The sequence below is a fragment of the Arachis ipaensis genome, chromosome B3, assembly GCF_059453495.1.
Source record: "Arachis ipaensis isolate K30076 ecotype BB chromosome B3, ASM5945349v1, whole genome shotgun sequence".
NCBI classification, from domain to species: Eukaryota; Viridiplantae; Streptophyta; class Magnoliopsida; order Fabales; family Fabaceae; genus Arachis; species Arachis ipaensis.
In genome coordinates, this window is record NC_142438.1 from 79,337,409 (window position 1) to 79,346,437 (window position 9,029).

The 9,029-nt window shown below is 33.0% G+C and overlaps 1 long non-coding RNA gene across 1 annotated transcript; it reads left to right on the forward strand.

Annotated features, from left to right (window-relative positions):
* Positions 1-8,206: 8,206 nt before the first annotated feature.
* On the forward strand, positions 8,207-8,709 carry LOC148571272 (uncharacterized). The gene is made up of 3 exons (XR_015907371.1): positions 8,207-8,304; positions 8,403-8,518; positions 8,592-8,709. It is a non-coding gene; the product is annotated as an uncharacterized LOC148571272 (long non-coding RNA).
* The last annotated feature ends 320 nt before the right edge of the window (positions 8,710-9,029 follow it).

Below are 9,029 nucleotides of genomic sequence, written 5' to 3' on the forward strand. Positions count from 1 at the left end.
CAACTTCTACGTGATAAATTAGCATGAAGTTAACAACCCGACAATTCATGAAAAAACTATGGATCATGACAAACTACTTCATTTTCACATCAAGTCATCTCAATAAATTATGATTTATACATATCTTTTCTATACTTGCAGCCAATAAATTCTTTATATCCTCCAAACACTCTATATACTATGTACTCTTTATGTACTCTTTAATCTATTTTACGTGGCTTTGATTGATCTTCTTTTTACTAATTTCATGGAATAGAAATATAGAACCTAAGTTACATGACAAAACTACTAATGCATTTCAAATGATAACAACTTCTACGTGATAAATTAGCATGAAGTTAACAACTGACAATTCATGAAAAAACTATGGATCATGACAAACTACTACATTACTTTTCATTTTCACATCTCAATTTATCTCAATAAATTTTGATTATACATATCTTTTCTATACTTGCAGCCAATAAATTCTTTATATCCTCTAAATTTTTTGTATACTATGTAATTTTTATGTACTCTTTAATCTATTTTACGTGGTTTTGGTTGACCTTCTTTTTACTAATTTCATGGAATAGAAATATAGAATGTAAGTTACATGACAAAACTACTAATACATTTCAAATGATAACAACTTCTACGTGATAAATTAGCATAAATTAAAGTTAACAACTAACAATTCATGAAAATACTATGTATTATGATAAACTACTACATTATTTTTCATTTTCACAACTCAATTTATCTCAGTAAATTTTGATTTATACATATATTTTCTATACTTGCAGCCAGTAAATTCTTTATATCCTCCAAACTCTCTATATAATATCTCTATATAATATGTAATGTTTATGTACTCTTTAATTTATTCTACGTGGCTTTGGTTGACATTTTTTTACTAATTTCATGGAATAGAAATATAGAATGTAAGTTACATGATAAAACTATTAATGCATTTCAAATGATAACAACTTCTACATGATAAATTAGCATGAAGTTAACAACTAACAATTCATGAAAATACTATGGATCATGACAAATTACTACATTGCTTTTCATTTTCACATCTCAATTCATCTCAATAAATTTTGATTTATACATATCTTTTCTATACTTGTAGCAAATAAATTCTTTATATCCTCCAAACTCTCTATATATACTATGTAATCTTTATGTACTCTTTAATCTATTCTACGTGGCTTTGGTTGACCTTCTTTTTTTCTAATTTCATCAAATAGAAATATAAAATGTAAGTTACATGACAAAACTACTAATGCATTTCAAATGATAACAACTTCTACGTGATAAATTAGCATGAAGTTAACAACTTACAATTCATGAAAATACTATGGATCATGACAAACTACTTCATTTTCACATCTCAATTCATCTCAATAAATTTTGAATTATACATATCTTTTCTATGCTTGCAGCCAATAAATTCTTTATATACTCCAAACTCTCTATAGACTATGTACTCTTTATGTACTCTCTTTAGTCTATTCTACGTGGTTTTGATTGACCTTCTTTTTACTAATTTCATGGAATAGAAATATAGAGTGTAAGTTACATGACAAAACTACTAATGAATTTCAAATGATAACAACTTCTACGTGATAAATTAGCATGAAGTTAACAACTAATAATTCATAAAAATACTATGGATCATGACAAATTACTACATTACTTTTTATTTTCACATCTCAATTCATCTCAATAAATTTTGATTTATACATATCTTCTCTATACTTGCAGCCAATAAATTCTTTATATCCTCCAAACTCTCTCTCTTTTGAAAATTCTATAATGAAATTAAAAAAAAGCTAAAGTTAACTTTAAGATTAAAAAAATTCTTTAAAATAGGAGGGTAAAAAATATTCAAACCATAAAATTTCTAATTTATTAAAACACAATAGAAATTATAATATAATAAATATCCTAAGATTTTAAAAAAAGATTTTTTTTAAATTATTTTTTTCAAAAAATTTATTAAAAAAATAAAAATAATTTTATGTTTGAATATTTTATATAAAAATATTTTTTATTTATCAATTATATTTAGGTATAATAATATAAAAATATTTTTTTTATTTATTATGTAAATATAATTTTTTTAATAAAAATATTTTAAAAAAAATACAAATTGTAACGTCTAAAAAAATATATTTTTTTAAGTACTTTTGTTTTTAATTTTTACTATTAAAAATTTGCTAAACATATTAAAAAACTAAAAAAAATATTAAAAATATTTTTTTCAGTAAAATTAATGATACACAAACAATTTTGTAGTAATATTATTATTTGGTTGGAATCATGTAGATGATTTCTTATTTTTATTTTTTGTAACATAAAGTATGTAGTTTTTTTGTTTTTTTGTTTTTCAAATCAAGTAGTAGTTAGTAAATTGTCACTATTATCTTCAGCATGGTCTCAACCATTGGCTCATCGACAGGTCTATCCACCTTGTATCTAAAAATGAGCACATTCTTGAAGGGTAATAGTACCAATTTCTTTAGCCATAAAAATAAACACATTTTGCACGGTAAAAGTACCAACAACTTCAAAGATAAAAATACGAGAAAGTCTAGGGACCTGCAGATTTTGTGGGTTTTAACCATCAATGATGTTTTTAATGGTGTGAGATTGTATCTAATGGTGTAGAATCATTTAATTTTCTTTTGATAGTTAAATGCTGACCAGAATTTAACAAAAATGCTAATCTCCTAATAATCCTCTAAAAATATCAATAATCTCTTGGATAAAAATCTCAATTATCTCAGGGGTAAAAATTTCTATCATCTCAGGAATAAAAATAATCCCCATGCATCTCCTAAAAAGATAACATACAATGTTTCTAAAACTTAGGTGCTTTCAAGATCTAGAATTTAGATCTTTTTGTATTTTATTTGTAATTATTGTTTTTTAAAATTAATAAAATGGTGACTCATTATTTAAATTTTATGAGTTTTTTTGGTTATATTTTAGAATTATAATTTTGTCGTGTGGTCTTTAATTATCTAAAATTTACCTCGCTTAGTTTAATTAAGATTTGGTAAGAACTTATGTTTAGAGACAATATACGCTTGGAAATTAGTGATAATAAGTCATAAGACATAAAGCCATCGAAATAAACAATTATTCAACTCCGCTGGGGACAGAGAAGTTACCTGGAGGCCTCCTCTAAAAGACGGAAGAAAGTTAACATAGATGCAACATATTGCAGCAAAATTCTGCTTATGTTACACTTGCAGTACATAGTCGGTCTCAAATTCGGATAAATGATGAGGATTGTGTTAGGTCTTCGACAACCAACATAAAAATATAGTCGAATAGCCATGACATGAATCAAAAATATTATTGCGCTAAAACTAGGTCGTTGCCCAGAAGCAACGCGCTGTATGGCTCGAGTACGGTGTCAAATAAGCAAGAGTCACTGCATTAGTGTCCGGATGTAGTGTTAAATGAGCAAGGATTCCCGCGTTTTCGTCAACGGACGAGGGTAAATAAGCTAATTCACAAAGTAAAAGGTAAAGGTTGGAGTGACAGAAGGTTGAGATTTGGGACATGAAACATAGGCACTCTAACAGGAAAGTCCATAGAGGTGGTGGACACAATGACAAGGAAAAAGATTAACATTATGTGTCTACAAGAAACAAAATGGGTTGATGCGAAGGCTAAGGAGTTGGATACTTCTGGTTTTAAACTTTGGTATACAAGAAAGGTGAAGAATAGGAATGGGATTAGTATTATTGTGGATAAGCAGTGAAGGACGTAGTGGATGTCAAGAGGGTGGGAGATCGGATCATCTCTATCAAACTTATGGTAGAGGGAGGTGCTTTTCATGTGATTAGCGTCTATGCACCGCATGTGAGTTCGGACGAACAACACAAGATAAGATTTTGGGAGGATCTAGAGAGTTTGATCCAAGACATACCTTCGGGAGATAAGATTTTCTTAGGAGGAGATTTAAATGGCCATGTTGGAAGAGAAGTGACTGGGTATGAAAGTATTTACGGAGGCCATAGTTTCGGGGTGATCAATACCGAGGGTAAAACTATTTTGGACTTCTCCTCAACCTTTGACCTTCTCATCGCAAATACATGTTTTAAAAAGAGAGACGGACATCTTATAACCTATAAGAGTGGCATGACAAGCTCTCAAATCAACTTTTTCTTGTTGAGGAGAGTCGACCAAAAATTTTGCATTAATTGTAAAATTATCCCGGGAGAGAGATTGACAACACAACAGAGGGTGCTCGCCATGGATTTTCGCGTTGAGCAAAAGTTGAGGAAAAGACATCATACGAAGAACCCAAGGACGAGGTGGTGGCGGATGAAAGGTAAGGAACAAAGAAGCTTCCTAAGACGGGTAGGAGAAGAGGCAAAGTGGGATGGGAATGGAAGCACGGAAGAGATGTGGAGGGAGATGACAGAAGTTATTAGAAGAATAGCAAAAGAAAGCTTTGGTGAATATAAAGGAATAGGACCCAGAGATAAGAAGTCCTGGTGGTGGAATGCGAGTGTACAAGAAAAGATAAAGATAAAAAGGGAGTGCTTTAAAGAGTGGTCTTTATGCCGCAATGCAGATAATTGGGAAAAATATAAGGCGGCTAAGAAAGAGGCAAAAGTGGCTGTAAGTGAAGCAAGAACAAGAGCATATGAGGGTCTCTACCAGTCTTTGGACACGAAAGAAGGAGAAAAATGTATATATAGAATCGCAAAGAGCCGTGAAAGAAGAACGAGAGATTTGGATCAGGTTAAGTGCATAAAGGATAAGGATGGAGAGATGTTGGCTCAAGAGGAGAAGATTAATGAAAGGTGGAAGAGCAACTTCTACGAGTTATTTAATGAAGGACAGAAGACTCTTCTTAGCCTTGGTCGGTTATGCACAAGGGAAGAAGATCAAAACTTTGACTACTATCGAAGGATTCGAGACTTCGAGGTAAAAGAGGCTCAAAAGCAGATGAAAAATGGCAGGGCAGTAGGATCTGATAATATCCCGATTGAGGTTTGGATGGGCCTTGGAGGAAAATGCATCAACTGATTAACCAAGCTTTTTAATGAGATTTTAAGGTCAAAGAAGATGCCTAATGAGTGGAGAAAGAGCACATTGGTGCCTATCTACAAGAATAAGGGAGATATACAAAGTTGCGGAAACTATAGAGGGATCAAGCTCATGAGCCATACCATGAAGTTATGGAAAAGGGTGATAGAATGGAGGTTGAGAAAAGAGACACAAGTAACAGAGAACCAATTTGGATTTATGCCAGGTAGATCCACCACCGAAGCGATATACCTATTAAGAAGGATGATGGAGAGGTATCGTAGTAATAAAGGGATCTACATATGTTGTTTATTGATTTGGAAAAAGCGTACGATAATGTGTCAAGGGAGGTCTTATGGAAGGTTTTAGAAAAGAGGAGAGTAAGGATCGCATATATTCATGCAATTAAAGAAATGTATGATGGGGCCATAACTAGTGTGAAGACTCAAGGTGGTGTGGCAGAGAAATTTCTTATTGGTATAAGATTACACCAGGGCTCATCCTTAAGTCCATACCTTTTCACATTAGTCTTGGAAGTACTCACAGATCACATCCAAGAGCATGTGCCATGATGCATGCTTTTTGCCGATGATATCGTCCTTATGGAAGAGTCAAGGGAAGACTTAAATAAAAAGTTGGACTTATGGAGATAAGCTCTAGGAGTGTATGGTCTGCGCATAAGGCGTAGCAAGATAGAATATATGGAATGTAAGTTCAGTCTAAGAAGGGAAAACCTTAATATAGAGGTGAAGATTGGAGAAAATATCCTACAGAAAGTTAAAAGTTTTAAGTATCTTAGGTGCATCATACAGGATAATGGAGAGATTGAACAGGATGTAAATCATAGGATCCAAGCAGGTTGGTCAAAATAGCGGAGTGCATCTGGTTTTATATGCGACAAAAAAGTGCCTTTAAAACTTAAAAGGTAAATTCTATCGCATTGTTATAAGATCGGCTATGCTTTATGGTACGGAGTGCTGGGCGCCAAAGGAGAGCACGAACATAAGCTGAGTGTGGCAGAGATGAAGATGTTGAGATGGATGAGTGGTCATACGCGATTGGATAAAATAAAGAACGAAGATATAAGGGAGAGAGTTGGAGTAGCACCCATTGTGGAAAAGAAGGTTGAATCGCGTCTCAGGTAGTTTGGACATGTGAGAAGAAGACTGACAGAACACCCAATCAGGAGGGTGGATGAGATGGAAGATGAACAAGGGGTGAAAGGCAGAGAAAGACCTAAAAAGACTATCTATAAGGTGGTCAAATGAGATCTACATGTAAACGGTTTCTCTATAGACATGATACATGGCAGAGCATAATGTCATCGTTTGATTCATGTAGCCGACCCCACCTAGTGAGACAATGCTTTGTTGTTGTTGTTCACTACTAGAAAACTATTTATTACGGACGGATATTTCCGACGAATTTTATCCCACGAAAATACAGACAGAATTTTAGAAAAATTTTTTGTTGAAAAACAAAAAAAAATGAATTAGCATAAATTACAGACGAAAAAGAGAATCCGTCGATAATTCTAATGAAAAAATTAATTTTTTCCGTGGAAAATAGTTATAAACAGAAAATCAATCTGTAATTAAATGGACAAAAATGTTACATTTTATTAAATTATTACAAACAGAAAATCCGTCTATAATTTAAATTTTTCCGTCGAAAATATTAGAATAAGAAGATGGGTCACTTTACTCCCAATCCTTCGGTTCACTTTTTTTTCACGTTCTCCCCTTCTCCTTCAATTATGATGTGATGTCCTCCGCTGTCACCGCCGCCACCGCTCGCGTCGCACGAGCTCCTTCCACCGCTGCTTTCAATGCGTTTGCTCCTTTCGTCGTCACACGAGCTCTCTCGGCCGTGCTCTTATCTTACGAGCTCCCTCTGCCGCCGTTCTCGCGCTGCTTCTTCTCTCCTCGCCGGAGGTTTGTCATCATCTCTTCGCGTCGCTGTTAGTTCAGGTATGCCTCCGCCTCCTTCTCGTCCCTAGCCCTAACCCTTCCATTGTGATTCTGTTTCGATTTCATTATCCCTATCCCTAACCCTGTCCCTTCCCTGTTTTGATTGAAGTTGAAAATCAAAGAATACGATCGAGGAGAGCTCTTATGTTTGCAAATCAGCTGTTACTGCTGCAGAGAACGGAGTTTCTAAATTCTAAGGTATGAATTTTGTATATTCCTGTAATTTGTGAAATCTGAAACATAATTTCTATTATTGTAGTATAGATTGAAGTTTGTTTATGAACTATATATTTGAATTGTTGAGATATTTTATCTGGAATTTGCATGCATATTCTTGTTCCTTCCTGTTCTTTTTATGACTTGATTTTGGCTCCTCCTTCTTGTCCTTGTCTGAATCTGCTGAATTACAGACAGATAACTCATTCTTTTCAGTATTTTTGAAACAGGGGAGATGACACTAACACAACTCCAAAGACAACAACACGTTTAATTGATTCTGATCTTGCGGTTGCTCTTGTCTTTCAACAACAGCACTATCATCATGCCTTTGATTTAACCTCAAGTTACTCTCTTTCTCACTCTCTTATCTCTCCCTCACTCACTCTCTTATTTATCAAATATACCTTATCTCTCACTCACTCACTCTTCTATTTATCAAATAATAGGGTTGGGAATGGAGAATTTGTAGTTGTAGACTCCAATTATCAAACTAAGCTTAAACATGAGGATCAGAAGGTTTGTTTCATTGTTTTTGTGCTAATGCTTGTGCTTACTATTTTTATCTCAAAGCTTTTTTCAGTTAAAATTTATCATAAAGAGAAAAAGAAATTGAAAAGTGGAAATGGAGTAATCAAATTGGGGGAAGAAAAGAAAAACACTACAGCTTAAAGGATCTAATACTTTTAAGTTTGGAGGGAATGAGGGATGTTATGTTAGGCCAATTTCCCTTTGCCAAAATTTAAAAGTAGAATAAATGGAGTTTATTTAGGTTTTATGTTTGTAGAATTTTATTTTTTAAATTTATTATTCTAATATTTATTCCATTAACTTCAAATGTTGAGCCATAATTTAATTATCAGAAACTAAATAAATAAATAATGGAGTCTTGTTTTTTGGACATAAATATTGATAATTTCAGACATAATGTGTCTCTTTGGTATCAATTTTTATTTTTGGTCAGATCTCTTTGGTTTCAAATTTTCAATGAAAACTATCCTTGCTTGTTTAGAAACACTTGCTTGTTTGTGCCTCTCAGAAGGGTTTGTGCCTCTCAGAAGAGCAAACTGTCACCAGTGTATGATTGTTTAGAAACACTTGCTTGTTTATAGTTTTATCTTATTAGAATGTGTTTATCAATCTCTACTAATCATGATTTTGTTACTATACTTTCAGGTACATAGATGGCCAAGAATGGGAGGGCATAGATTCATAGGAATGAGAACTTAACATAAAAAACTGACTAGAAAATGTGAAGTTACAGCTATTCTTGTTCTTTATGGTCTTCCAAGGTAATTAACAAAATCATACATACACATATTGGACAACTTTGTAATAGTTGTTGACACTATTCACCTGACACAGGTTACTCATAGGTGCTATCTTAGCCCATATTTGGGACATATGGGGAGGTCAAAGAGGTGACAATTTATTTAGCCACATCTAGAGGGAGAAAAAGATAAAAGAAAAATGTGGATGTGGCTTGATCTTATGTCAGCATGGATGAATTAATCTGTGATTCAATTATTACGTTTGATGAAGAATAATATTAATAATTTGAAGTTTGAGATTCTTTTGCTCAGCTTTCCATGTGGATGGAATAATCAAATTATAACTAAATGAGGGAAGGTTATAAGTCACTTTTAGAATTTAGATCCTTCCTCATATCCATTCAGTACTAGAAATGATTATTATTGTTTGGAAGAAAAGAACGTGTTAAGTACTAGAAATGACTATGCTGTTTCTTTTCTTCTGATTTTTTAAAACATTTTGATATTACCAGACTGAAGAAGAGAGGTTGCA